We start from the raw sequence: 12,168 nt of genomic DNA on the forward strand, positions 1-12,168 counted from the left end.
CACCTTTTTTTTAGATTAGATTAGATTACTTACAGTGTGGAAACAGGCCCTTCGGCCCAACAAGTCCACACCGCCCCGCCGAAGCGCAACCCACCCATACCCCTACATCTACCCCTTACCTAACACTACGGGCAATTTAGCATGGCCAATTCGCCTGGCCTGCACATCTTTGGAATGTGGGAGGAAACCGGAGCACCCGGAGGAAACCCACGCAGACACGGGGAGAATGTGCAAACTCCACACAGAGAGTCGCCTGAGGCCGGAATTGAACCCAGGTCTCTGGCGCTGTGAGGCAGCAGTGCTAACCACTGTGCCACCGTGCCGCCCATACATTGTTATGGCCATACCCTCCCCACCCCAATCTCTTCCTTGTGGGAAAAGTACCAAAATCCATACAATTAATAATGGCCTTCAACAATATTTTTCAGGGCGGCATGGTGGCTCAGTTGTTAACACTGCTGCCTCACAGTGCCAGGGACCTGGGTTCAATTCCTGCCTCGGGCAACTATCTGTGTGGAGTTTGCACATTCTCCCTGTGTCTGTGTGGGTTTCCTCCGGGTGCTCCAGTTTCCTCCCACAGTTCAAAAGATGTGCAGGTTAGGTGAATTGGCCATGCTAAATTGCCTTTGTAGGGTGAGGTGTTAGATATAGGGGAATGGGTCTGGGTGGGTTGCTCTTTGGAGGGTCACTGTGGACTTGTTGGGCCGAACGGCCTGTTTCAACACTGTAGGTGATCCAATCAAACACTACAGACAACCTCCAGGACAAGAACCTCTTGCAAGCAAATTCACTGAAATTTTGAAACTTTTGTGATTGTTTCCTTCTGCATGACACTCTTGACACTGGCAATTGCAGCCGTACCACAGTCCATACTATCCATTCTTATGAGGGCCTGTCAGACATTTCAAATAGTACATTCACAGATGCTTCTTCTCAATTTTGGGTGTCTTGAGCAAGAAATTCCCAAAGGTTAGTGTTGATGTTGCAATTTTTCAGATAAGCTCTGCGAATGTCCTTAAAGTGCTTATTCTGCCCTCCTGGAAATCATTTGTCATGATGAAGATTAGACTAGAGAACCTGCTGTAGGAATATTGTATCAGGCATGCAAGCAATGTGGCCATAGTTGAAAAGTGTGGTGCTGGAAAAGCACAGCAGGTAAGGCAGCATCTGAGGAGCCCATGAGTAGACGTTTTGGGCATAAGCCTTTCATCAGGAATGTGCGGGGGGTAGGGGGGAAGGAGGCTGAGAGATAAATAGGAGGGTGGGGTGGGGGGAAGGTAGCTGGGAAGGCGATCGGTAGATGCAGGTGAGTGCTGATGGTGGCAGGTTGGAGGATGGGTGGAGCGGATAGGTGGTAAGGAAGATGGACCAATAGGACAGTTCAAGAAGGCAGTGCTAAGTTGGAGGGATGGATCTGGGATGAGATGGGGCGAGGGGAGTTAAGGAAACTGGTGAAAGCGACATTGATTCCATGTGGTTGGAGGGTCCCAAGGCAGTAGATGAAGCGTTCTTCCTCCAGGCATCAGGAGGCTTGGATTTGCCAGTGGAGGCAGCCCAGTACTTGCATGTCCTTGACAGAGTGGGAGGAGGGAGTTAAAGTGGTTAGCCACAGGGCGGTGTGGTTGTTTGATGTGTGTATCCCAGAGATGTTTCATGAAAGCAATGTAGAAATCCAATGCAACTGATTGAAGACAACCAGTGCCCCAATACTAGGAGCATTGGCCTGAGAGGACATTGACATTAGAGCACCTATCCTGCCAGTGTAAGATTTTGCAGACACATCACTGGTGATATTTCTCTCGGGATTTGAAATGTCTTCTGTGCATTGTCCATGTCTCCACTGCATGCAGAAGGGCAGGAGACACTATTGCTCTGTAGACAATGAATTTGGTGCCAAAATTTGTCTTTGTCATCAAACAGTGTATTCCAGTGTATGGTCAAAGGCTGCACTAGCACATCGGGGACAATGTTAGGTTTCATTGTCAATGTCAGCCACACTAAATGAAAGCTTCCAAAGTATGGAAATGTTTCCACTTTGTCCCATGGTTCATTATGGATCTTACTCATTGAAGACAGGTTTGCATGGCAGGAACAGATTGTTAAGGGATCTTTATTTTTTGGATGTTTGGCCTATGGTCCATTCTCACATAAAGTCCTGTGAATACATCAGCAGTGATTTGCATTTAACCTGGACTGTGCATGCTGCAGCTTGATGTCAGAGATGCATTCTGATGTTTGGATGAAATGTTAGGTCTATAGTTCCACCATACCCTCACTTCATTTCAAAGGATGTTTCTCATGTCATCATCTCAAACTTGCCTCATTAACTAGATATTATGCCCCTATGGTGCCCCTCACATTCAATGCCAAAAATACTCATGACTGCCAGGATATCCCAGGATCCCTGCAATTAGCACCATCTTTGATCCCCCAGCTGTGCAGCCGGTCAAGATTTGGAAATATAGCATTATGCACAGAGTGGCAGAGCAACCACAAACCATTGCTTCTCAGAGCATAACTCACAGAGTCATAGAGGTCTGCATCACAGAAAATGGCCATTAAGCCCATTAAGTCAACAAACAACTAATTTCACTGATGCACTACCATGAAAGAGAAGGTATTTCTCTTAGGTTCCCCCAGTTAGGATAGAGACTACCTCGAAGATTATGTCCTCTGGTCCTAGACTTAGCCACAAGGGAAAGCAACTTCCCTGCATTTATCTTGTTAAGTCTCTAATAATCTTATATGCTTCAGTAAGATTGTTCCTCAACTTCTAAACTCCAATGAACGCAAGCCCATCCTACTCAACCTATCCATTAAGACAGCCCCTCCGTATCTGATATTAGCCTAATAAACGCTCTCATGGATTGCCTCAAATGCCAATATATCTTCCCTTTGAATAGTTTTGGTCCCCTTATCTGACTATTTCAGGTACGGTCTGACCAGTGACCTGTACAGTTTTAGCAAGTGCTCCCTAATTTTAGACGCTATTCCCTTTGAAGTGAAGACTAACAGTCCAGTTACTTTCCCTGTATTGCACTAAACTTGGATGCTAGCTTTATGCAATTCATGCACAAAGACCCCCTCTACTGCAGCTTGCTGCCAAGTTTCCTCATTTTTATAACTTCAGCTCCTCTATTCTTCCAGAGAAAGTGCATGACCTCATATTTTCACACATTATTTCCATCTGCCAAGTTTTTATTCACTCACCTAACCTGTCTACGGTTAGAGTCATTATGTCATCTTCACTACTTGCCATCCCACCCATTTTTCTGTGATCCACCAACTTGGCAATAGTACTTTCATTTCCATCACTCAATTTATTAATATATATTTTAACTAGTTGTGGGTGCAGCACTATTCCATGTGGCATTCACTGCAGATTGACATTCTGAAAATTCACCTTTATCAGAAGTTTTTGTCTTCTCTTAGTTAGCCAGGCTAATATACTGCCGCCAACACTATATACTCGTATTTTTTTAAGTAGCCTTATGTGCAGTAGATTATTGAATGCCTTTTGAAAATCCAAATAGAGTGCATCTACCCAGCTTATGCTTTGTATTTGGCAGACACACATTTCAGTTACTTGCTGCAGAACTCTGAGCCTCCCATATTCTCTTGTGGAACAAGTATTTACATGGCTGGTACAGTTCAGGTCACGTTCAATGGTATCACCAGAATATTGATACAGGGGATTGACTGATGGAATGTCAAAGGGCACTGGTTAGATTCTCTCTTAGAGAAGTTCCTAGAGTGAGCAAACAGCTGCCACTCCTGTTTTTACCAGCCATCCCTGATAGACCCTGCTTGGGTTAACAGCCCCAGTGAAATTATTTCAGTGAGATCCACTTGGCTGACATCATTCCAATATCTACATCCCTCCCCCTCTAGGTCCTAGGATAAGAAGTGTTCTTTTTCCTGTAGCTTCTCCTGGGGCATTTTCACACCAGGTCCAGTTGCTCGGACTCTGCCTCAGATATGTACTGGACCATAGCTCATATGTTGTGCTGGGGGCCTCTCGGCTGAAGCACGTCTTCATCTTCAGGCAGTATCAGCATCGAGGCTGGGACATCTACTATGTCCATCTTATCCTCATATGTTTCTTCAATGCTAGGTGGAAAGGGAGAACCCATGGTTCTGACAGCCTTTTCGAATGTTCTGAGGGGCTGTGTCTGTTTGCTTCTGCCCCTATTGTGAGGTTGAAGCTTTCATGGCTGGTCCACATGCTTGTTCAGGACTGCCTCACCTACCCAAACTTTGTATGTCATGGGACCCGGCCTCGCGTTGACCATGCCTCTTACCCATCCCAGAAGCAAACTATCTTTCTCACTTAGAGGAGTCTTGTGTCTGACATTGATGTTCCCGATGCCCTTTCACCCTCCTTGTCACCCCAGCTCCGGGAAGATCAGATTTAACCTGGTGCAGAGTCTTCGCCCCATTAGCAACTCTGCTGGAGCTGTCCCTAGTTGCATGAGGGGTGGTCTTGTAATTAAACAGGAACTAGGACAGTTTGATAGCGAGTGAAGCTGTAAGCTGTTTCTTTAAGCTTTCAATGTTTGGACTGCTCTTTCTGCCAAATGAATAGCATGGAGCTGTCCTTGCATGCTGAATGCCTTCAGACACTAGGAAATACTCGGATCCACTGCTGGTAAATAATGATCTGTTCCCTGTGAACAACAACTCTGGAATCCGTGTATTGCAGAAGATGCTCACAATGTTCCAAACAACGTTCCCATGTTTGATGAATGAACACTATGCATGTCCAACCACCTTTAATGGGTGCCACATTGACTGAAAAATACAGCCTCTAAAAGGACATGTATATAATCAATGTGTAACCATAACCAGTGTTTATCTGGCCATTCCCATGAATGTGCTGCTGGTGGAATTTTGTCCTTATTGCCACTCTGGGCACTGCCCTACCAATGTGGCTCTGTTAGCATCCAATCCTGGACACCAAACATAACCTCTTACCAACATCTTCATTTTGGAAACTGCTGATGGAGTTTATCCAGTATCTGGCACCAACCTTTTCTCCGGACACTCTTGTTCCCCATAATAATATGCCATCCTCCAGGTAATCTAGTCTCACTGGGTCTGGAAAGGCTTTCATTCTGGTTTTAATAGCCCTTTTGTTCCCCTCATCACTATCAACCATTTTAGTTTTACCAGGATGGGATATTTTTATGCCTGCAATCCAATTTTGTCAGCGGTGACTGGAAGGATGTCCAGAAGGCTTAAAACCAGAATGTACTGCTCCTCATTAAGTAACCCTAGCAGGGGTTTGTGGTGTATTTCTAGACAAATTTATATCTGTGAAGGTATTGGTGGAACTTTCCCCACACCAAAGATGATCGCCAAATCTTCTTTCTCTATTTGGGTGTACCTTCATTTGGCCTCAGCCAAAATCAGGAAGCTTATGTCATTGGGCATTCCTTTCCATTTGGCCATCTGTGAGCCAATACTACCCTGATACCATATGGAGATGCATCGCATGTCAGCAAGACATCTTGCTTAGGATTGTAGCATGCCAATGGCTTAAACGATGACAGCTGCTTCTTCACTTCCCTAAAGGTTACATCTGAGCTGTGAGACCATTCCCAAGACTGACTCTTTCTCAATAGCAAATGTAAGCTTGCCAGGTTGGAGGCCAGGTTATGTATAAATTTTCAGTATTAATTCACCAACCCAAGGAAAGACCTAAGATTAGACGTCGTAACTGGATACAGACGTCATAACTGGAGGACCTTTGATTGCACTCCCTTTATCTTCCAACAGGTGTAACCTGGTCTTGTCAACTCTGTAACCCAAATAAGTCACTTGGATTGCCTGGAACACTTATTTTCCGCTCCTAAGACGTACCCCCATCTTGCAGAAATGCTTAAGCACTTTGTCCAAGTTCTCTAAGTGCTCTTTATTTGCCTTCCCAGTTACCAGAACGTCATCCAGCTAAATGGCAACCTGAGGTAGACCTTGTAAAATGTTCTCCATCGTCTGCTGGAAAATGGCACAGGCTGACAACACAGTCAGTGTCATATATTGGGACAAACCCTTTTGCTATTAGTTGTAGCATACCTGCAAGAATCTTCATCTCACTGCAATTGCAGATAAGCATGTCGCATGTCCAGCCGCCCCCCCCCCCCCCCCACCAATTTTGCATAGAGGTCCTCTATGTGAGGGATTGGGTACTTATCCAGCTGAGAAAAGCAGTTTGAAATCCCTACAAAGGCAAAACAACTTGTCGGGCTTTAAAATCAATATGACTGGTGCTGCCTATTCTGCGAACTGGACTGGCAGAAATCAGGACGCCAACTGAGCCTTGTAACTGAAATCCTCCATCCTTTGAGCCATTTATATCAATCTTTTCTGCAGTCTTCCTGAAGGCAAGAACACCAAAAGAAATAGGAAGAAGAATAGACTTGTCAGCCCTTCGAGCCTGCTCTGCCATTCAGTACGATCATGATAAGGACTCTACCCCCACAGCACTCTACAACAAGGAGTGCCCACATACTTTGTAACATTGTGGCACGACACAACATTGTGATCTGAGGCATATTCTTCAAAGCGTTCACCTCAAATTCCTACTTTTGTATAATCTCTGCCTTGGTTTATAAAGTCCAGGATCTTTGAACCACTTTCTCAACCTGGCCTGCCTTCTCAGGAATATCCCTGGGTCTCTTTGTTCCCTGCATCTTCTTTAGCATCGTACCGTTAGTTTAGATTTGATTTGATGTATTTATTATCACATGTACCTAAGTACAGTGAAAAGATTTGTTTACGATCAGTACAGGCAGATCATAGTGAGCAGGGACATACAGATCATAGGGTGAAAAAAACTTAGACAGAGGCACAGGGTGTATGCTAGGCCAGATCAACAGTAGCAAAATCAGCATTATTTGAAGTTAGAGAGTCCATTCATTGGTCTAATAACAGCCAGGAAGAAGCTATTCCTGAACCTGCTGGTGCATGTGTTCAAGCTCCTACCTGACAGAACAGGTTGTAGGAGAACATTACCAGGGTGCAAATGGGTCTTTGATGATGCTGGCAGCCTTTTCGTAGCAATGAGACATGTGAACGAAGTCCATAGGTCGAAGGTTGGCTTCCATGATGGTCCGGTTAGTTAGTTTGGGCCTCTAACTTGGTTTGGTATTGCCTCTTGGCATCCCTAATGGCTTTGCAGAGGTCATGTCTGGATCTCCTGTATAGGTCTGTGATTATAATGTATTGCCCATCCTCATTCCTACAACCAAATGAATCACTTCACAATTCTTTGCATTAAATTTAATTTGCCAATCATCCACCCATCTCATCAATGACCTCTTGATATCTTGGACTATTACCCTCACGCTTCACCATACTTTGAGTCGAGTGTCGTAAAAGTTTTGAAATTGTCCACTGTATACCTAATCCTAAATTATTAAAATCAGCAAAAACAGTGGCTCTTCTATAGACCCCTCAGGAGCACTTCTGTAGAAAAATCCATTTGACCTAATAAGATGTATACTTCTTTCAGTTTGAAAAACAGCTGTTAACTGTGGCTCTCGACTTCCTGTCACTCGGCCAACTTTGTATTTGTACCACTACTGTTCCTTTTATTCCAGAGGACTCAAATTTTCTGACAAGGCTTTAATGACTCAATGTAGCAAACACCTTTTGGAAGTCCATGTTGTATAAGACAGTTGGAATAGCGTTCCATTTGTCGTGTGTTTTGATGCCACATGATGATTTTGAGTTCAAGTCAGACAAGTCAAGGAGACAGCATAGTCAAGAACTTTCTTCAGGCTTATCATGCTGTATAATAAATGAATACTAAATGTGGAGGAGCCGGTGTTGGACTGGGGTGGACAAAGTTCAAAATCACACAACACTGACCCACTAGTTACTTGATGAAGTAGCAGCACTCTGAAAGCTAGTACTTTCAAATAAACCTGTTGGACTATAGCAGGTAGAACATTACAGCGCAGTACAGGTCCTTCAGCCCTCGATGTTGCCATCAAAGACCCAGTTGCACCCTGGTAATGCTCTTCCTACAACCTGTTCTGTCAGACAGGTGTTTGAACACATGCAACAACAGGTTCAGAACCAATCTGAAGCCCATCTATCCTGCACTATTCTATTTTCATCCATATGCCTATCCAATGACCATTTAAATGCCCTTAAAGTCGGTGAGTCTACTACTGTTGCAGGCAGGGCATTCCACGCCCATACTACTCTATGAGTAAAGAAACTACCTCTGACATCTATCCTATATCTATCACCCCTCAATTTAAAGCTATGTCTCCTTGTGCTAGCCTTCACCATCTGAGGAAAAAGACTCTCACTGTCCACTCTATCTAACCCACTGATTATCTTATATGTATCTATTAAGTCACCTCTCAACCTTCTTCTCTCTGACTAAAACAGTCTCAAGTGCCTCAGCCTTTCCTCATAAGACCTTCCCTCGATACCAGGCAACATCCTAGTAAATCTCCTTCCTATAATGCGTTGATCAGAACTGTACCCACTACCCCAAGTGTGGCCACACCAGTTTTGTATAACCTGGTGTTGTGTGATTCTTAACTGTGAATACTAAATGCAGCTATTCATGGCAATCATAAAAATGCCAGGCTCTGACTTATTGTTGCATTAGGTAAGGACTAATTTATCTTCATCAGGCACTCTTGTCCAGGTCATCAAGTGACTCTTCCATACTAGCATGTTCTAACACCAGTGACACTATGCTATTTATATTGATTAATGTGCAGCTTTGTGGCATCAAAGTAAGGTTATATTAGGGTCCTAAAAGCCTTACACAACAGCACTGCCACTCATATGTAAACTACTGTCTCTGGGAGGAGCTAGTCAGTTCTAAGCTGTTTTAGTTTGCTGTAAGTTGTCAGTCAGTTCTTTAGTCTGCAGCCATGTAGTCCACTTTCACTGTAATACAGTACAGTACTGGAATAGGCCCTTTGACCCACCATGTCTGCCCCACTTCCTAGTCCTTAAGTAGACCGGCTACTTATTGACCATGTGTGGTTTCTGTCCCTCTGTTCAGTTCTCATTTATGTGATATCAAGACACATATTAAATGTTGCTTAAGTGACTGCCTCACCACCTCCACTGGCAGTGCGCTCCCAGCACCCACCAACCTCTGTATGAAAGATTTGCCTTGCACTTCTCCCTTAAACTTTCCCCCTCTTACCATGTAGTTGACCTTTATGCCCTGGCAAAAGCCTCCGATTATCCACCCTGTCTATACCACTCATAATTTTGTAGATCTCTATCAGGCCTCCTCAGTCTTTGTCTTTACAGTGAAAACAATATGAGTTTATCCAATCTTTCTTCATAACAAAAACCTCCCAGACCAGGCAACATCCTGGTAAACCTCTCTGCACCCTCTCCAAAGCACCCATGTCCTTCTGTAGTGTGGTGACTAGAACGACATACAATATTCCAAATGTGGCCTCAATGAAGTTTTGTACAGCTGTAACACAACTTGTCAACTTTTATATTTGATATTCTATCCAATATGAAGGCAAGCATGTTGTATGCCTTCTTGACAACTTTATCCACCTGGGTTGCCACTTTCAGGGATCTAGGCAAAAGTGAGGACTGCAGATGCTGGAAACCATCTGTAGACCTGTACACCCTGATCCCACTGTACATCAATGCTCCTGAAGGTTCTGCCATATATTGTATAATTCACACTTGAATTTGATCTTCCAAAATGCATCACCTCTCGTTTGTTCAGATTAAACTCCATCTGCCAATTCTCTGCCCAAATCTGCAATCTATCCATATCTTGTTGTATCCTTTGACAATCCTCTTCATTATCTGCAACTTCACCAATTTTGGTGTCATCCGCAAACTTACTAATCAAACTATCTACATTTTCCTCTAGATCATTTACATATATTACAAACAACAAAGGTCCCAGCACTGATCCCTGTGGAACACCATGAGTTACTGATCTTCATTCCAAAAAGCACCCTTCCACCATTACCCTCTGTCTTCTATGTAACCATCTAGCCAGCTCACCCCAGATCTCATGAGACTTTACCTTCTATACCAGCCTGTCATGAGTTACTTTATCAAATACCTTACCAAGTCCATGTCAACAGCATCTACTACCCTTCCCTCATCAATCATTCTTGTCATCTCCTTTAAAAATGTAAGCAAGTCGGTGAGACATGACCTTCTTTGCTAAAACCCATGCCGCCTATCACTAACAAGTCTGTTCACTTCCAAATGTGAATAAATCCTGTCAGCATCTTCTTCAACAGCTTCCCCACCATTGACATCAGGTTCACCTGCCTATAATTACCTGGATTATCTCTGTTTCTCTATTTAAGCAAAGGAACAACATTGGCCATTCTCCAGTCCTCCGGAAACTTGCTTGAGGGCAAAGAGGATGCAAAGATATCTGTTAAGGCCCCAGCTGGCTTGTCACTTGTCTCCCACAATACCTGGGATAGATCTCATACAGCTCTGGACGTTTGTCTACCTTAATGTATTTCAAGACGTACAATATTTCCTCCTTCATTATGGTTACTTGCCTGAGAGTACTTACCAGAAAGGGCGGCATGGTTGTGCAGTGGTTACCACTGCTGCCTCACAGTGCCGGAGACCCGGGTTCAATTCTAGCCTCGCACAACTGTCTGTGTGGAGCTTGCACATTCTCCCAGTGTCTGTTCAGGTTTCCTCCCATAATCCAAAAGATGTGCAGGCCAGGTGAATTGCCATGGTAAATTGCCCATAGTGTTAAGTGCATTAGTCAGAGGGAAATGGGTGGGTTACTCTTCAGAGGGTCGGTGTGGACTTGTTGGGCCAAAGGGCCTGTTTCCACACTGTACAGAATCTAATCTAATCAGGTATTCATTCACCTTTCCTGAACCTTAACATCCCTGATGTCCCTTTCTTTGACGAATACCAATGTAAAGTACTCATTAAGAATCTCACCCATTTCTTCCCCATTGGCTCCACACATAACCTCCCTCTTTTATACTTGAGTGGACCTACACTTTCCCTTGCTACCCTCTTTCTCCTCATATATGTATAAAATGCCTTGGGATTCTCCTGAACCCCGCTGGCCATGGACAATCATAGCCTCTTTTAGCCCACCTAATTCCTTGTTGGAGTTCCTTCCTACTTGCTCTATATTCTTCAAGGACGTTGTTTTTAGTTGCCTAGAATTCAGGAGGCAGCAGACATGGGTGGGAGCAGCTCGGAGTGAGAGGATTAGGACTGAGGCTCAAGGACTACATCAGCTACCTGCGAGTCCATGACACATACCATTCAGCTCCAAGGAACTGGCCTGCACTGAGTCGAAAGAAGAGCTACAATGAAGTCACAGAAAATATTTAAATAATTATTTCATCATACCAAATTTGAGTATTTCTGAAAAAGGACACATTTGGTCAAAGCTTTAGGGTCTTGCATTCATTAGGACATTTCACGAAAACAAATTCAAGGAGAAAACCAACATAGAAACTTACAAGATAATGCATAACTTAGAAAGGGGTGGATGTTGGGAAGTTGTTTCCATTAGGTGGGGAGACTAGGACCTGTGGGCACAGCCTTAGAATTAGAGGGGATTAATTTAGAATGGAAATGAGGACAAATTTCTTCAGCTGGAGAGTGGTGGGCCTATGGAATTCATTGCTACAGAGAGCAGTGAAGGCCAGCATGTTAAATGTCTTCAAGGCAGAGATTGATAAATTCTTGATCGCACCTGTCCCATCAGGATCATGAGAAAAGACAATAAGGAATCCAAGATCTTCCGTAGGTATATCAGTAGCAATTGTAACTTCAGTTATGAGTATAGATTGGAGGAGTTGGGTGTGTTTTCTGAAGTGGCACAGTGGCTCAGTGGTTTGCACTGTTGCCTCACAGCACCAGGGATATGGGTTCAATTCCACCTGTGTCCTGTGTCTGTGTGGGTTTCATCTGAGTGGTCAGGTTTCCTCCCACAGTCCAACGATGTGCAGGTTAGGTAGATTGGTCATGCTGAATTGCTCATAATGTCCAGGGATGTGCAGACTAATTTGGTTAGCCATGGATATGCAGCATTATAGGGATGGGGTAGGAACTGGGGCCTGGGAGGGTGCTCTTGGAGGTGTGGACTCAATGGGCTGAACGGCCCACCTCTACACTGTAGGGATCCTATGATTCTCCTTGAATAGAAGTGGC

This window comes from Chiloscyllium punctatum, chromosome 3 (genome assembly GCF_047496795.1).
Source record: "Chiloscyllium punctatum isolate Juve2018m chromosome 3, sChiPun1.3, whole genome shotgun sequence".
Lineage (NCBI taxonomy): Eukaryota > Metazoa > Chordata > Chondrichthyes > Orectolobiformes > Hemiscylliidae > Chiloscyllium > Chiloscyllium punctatum.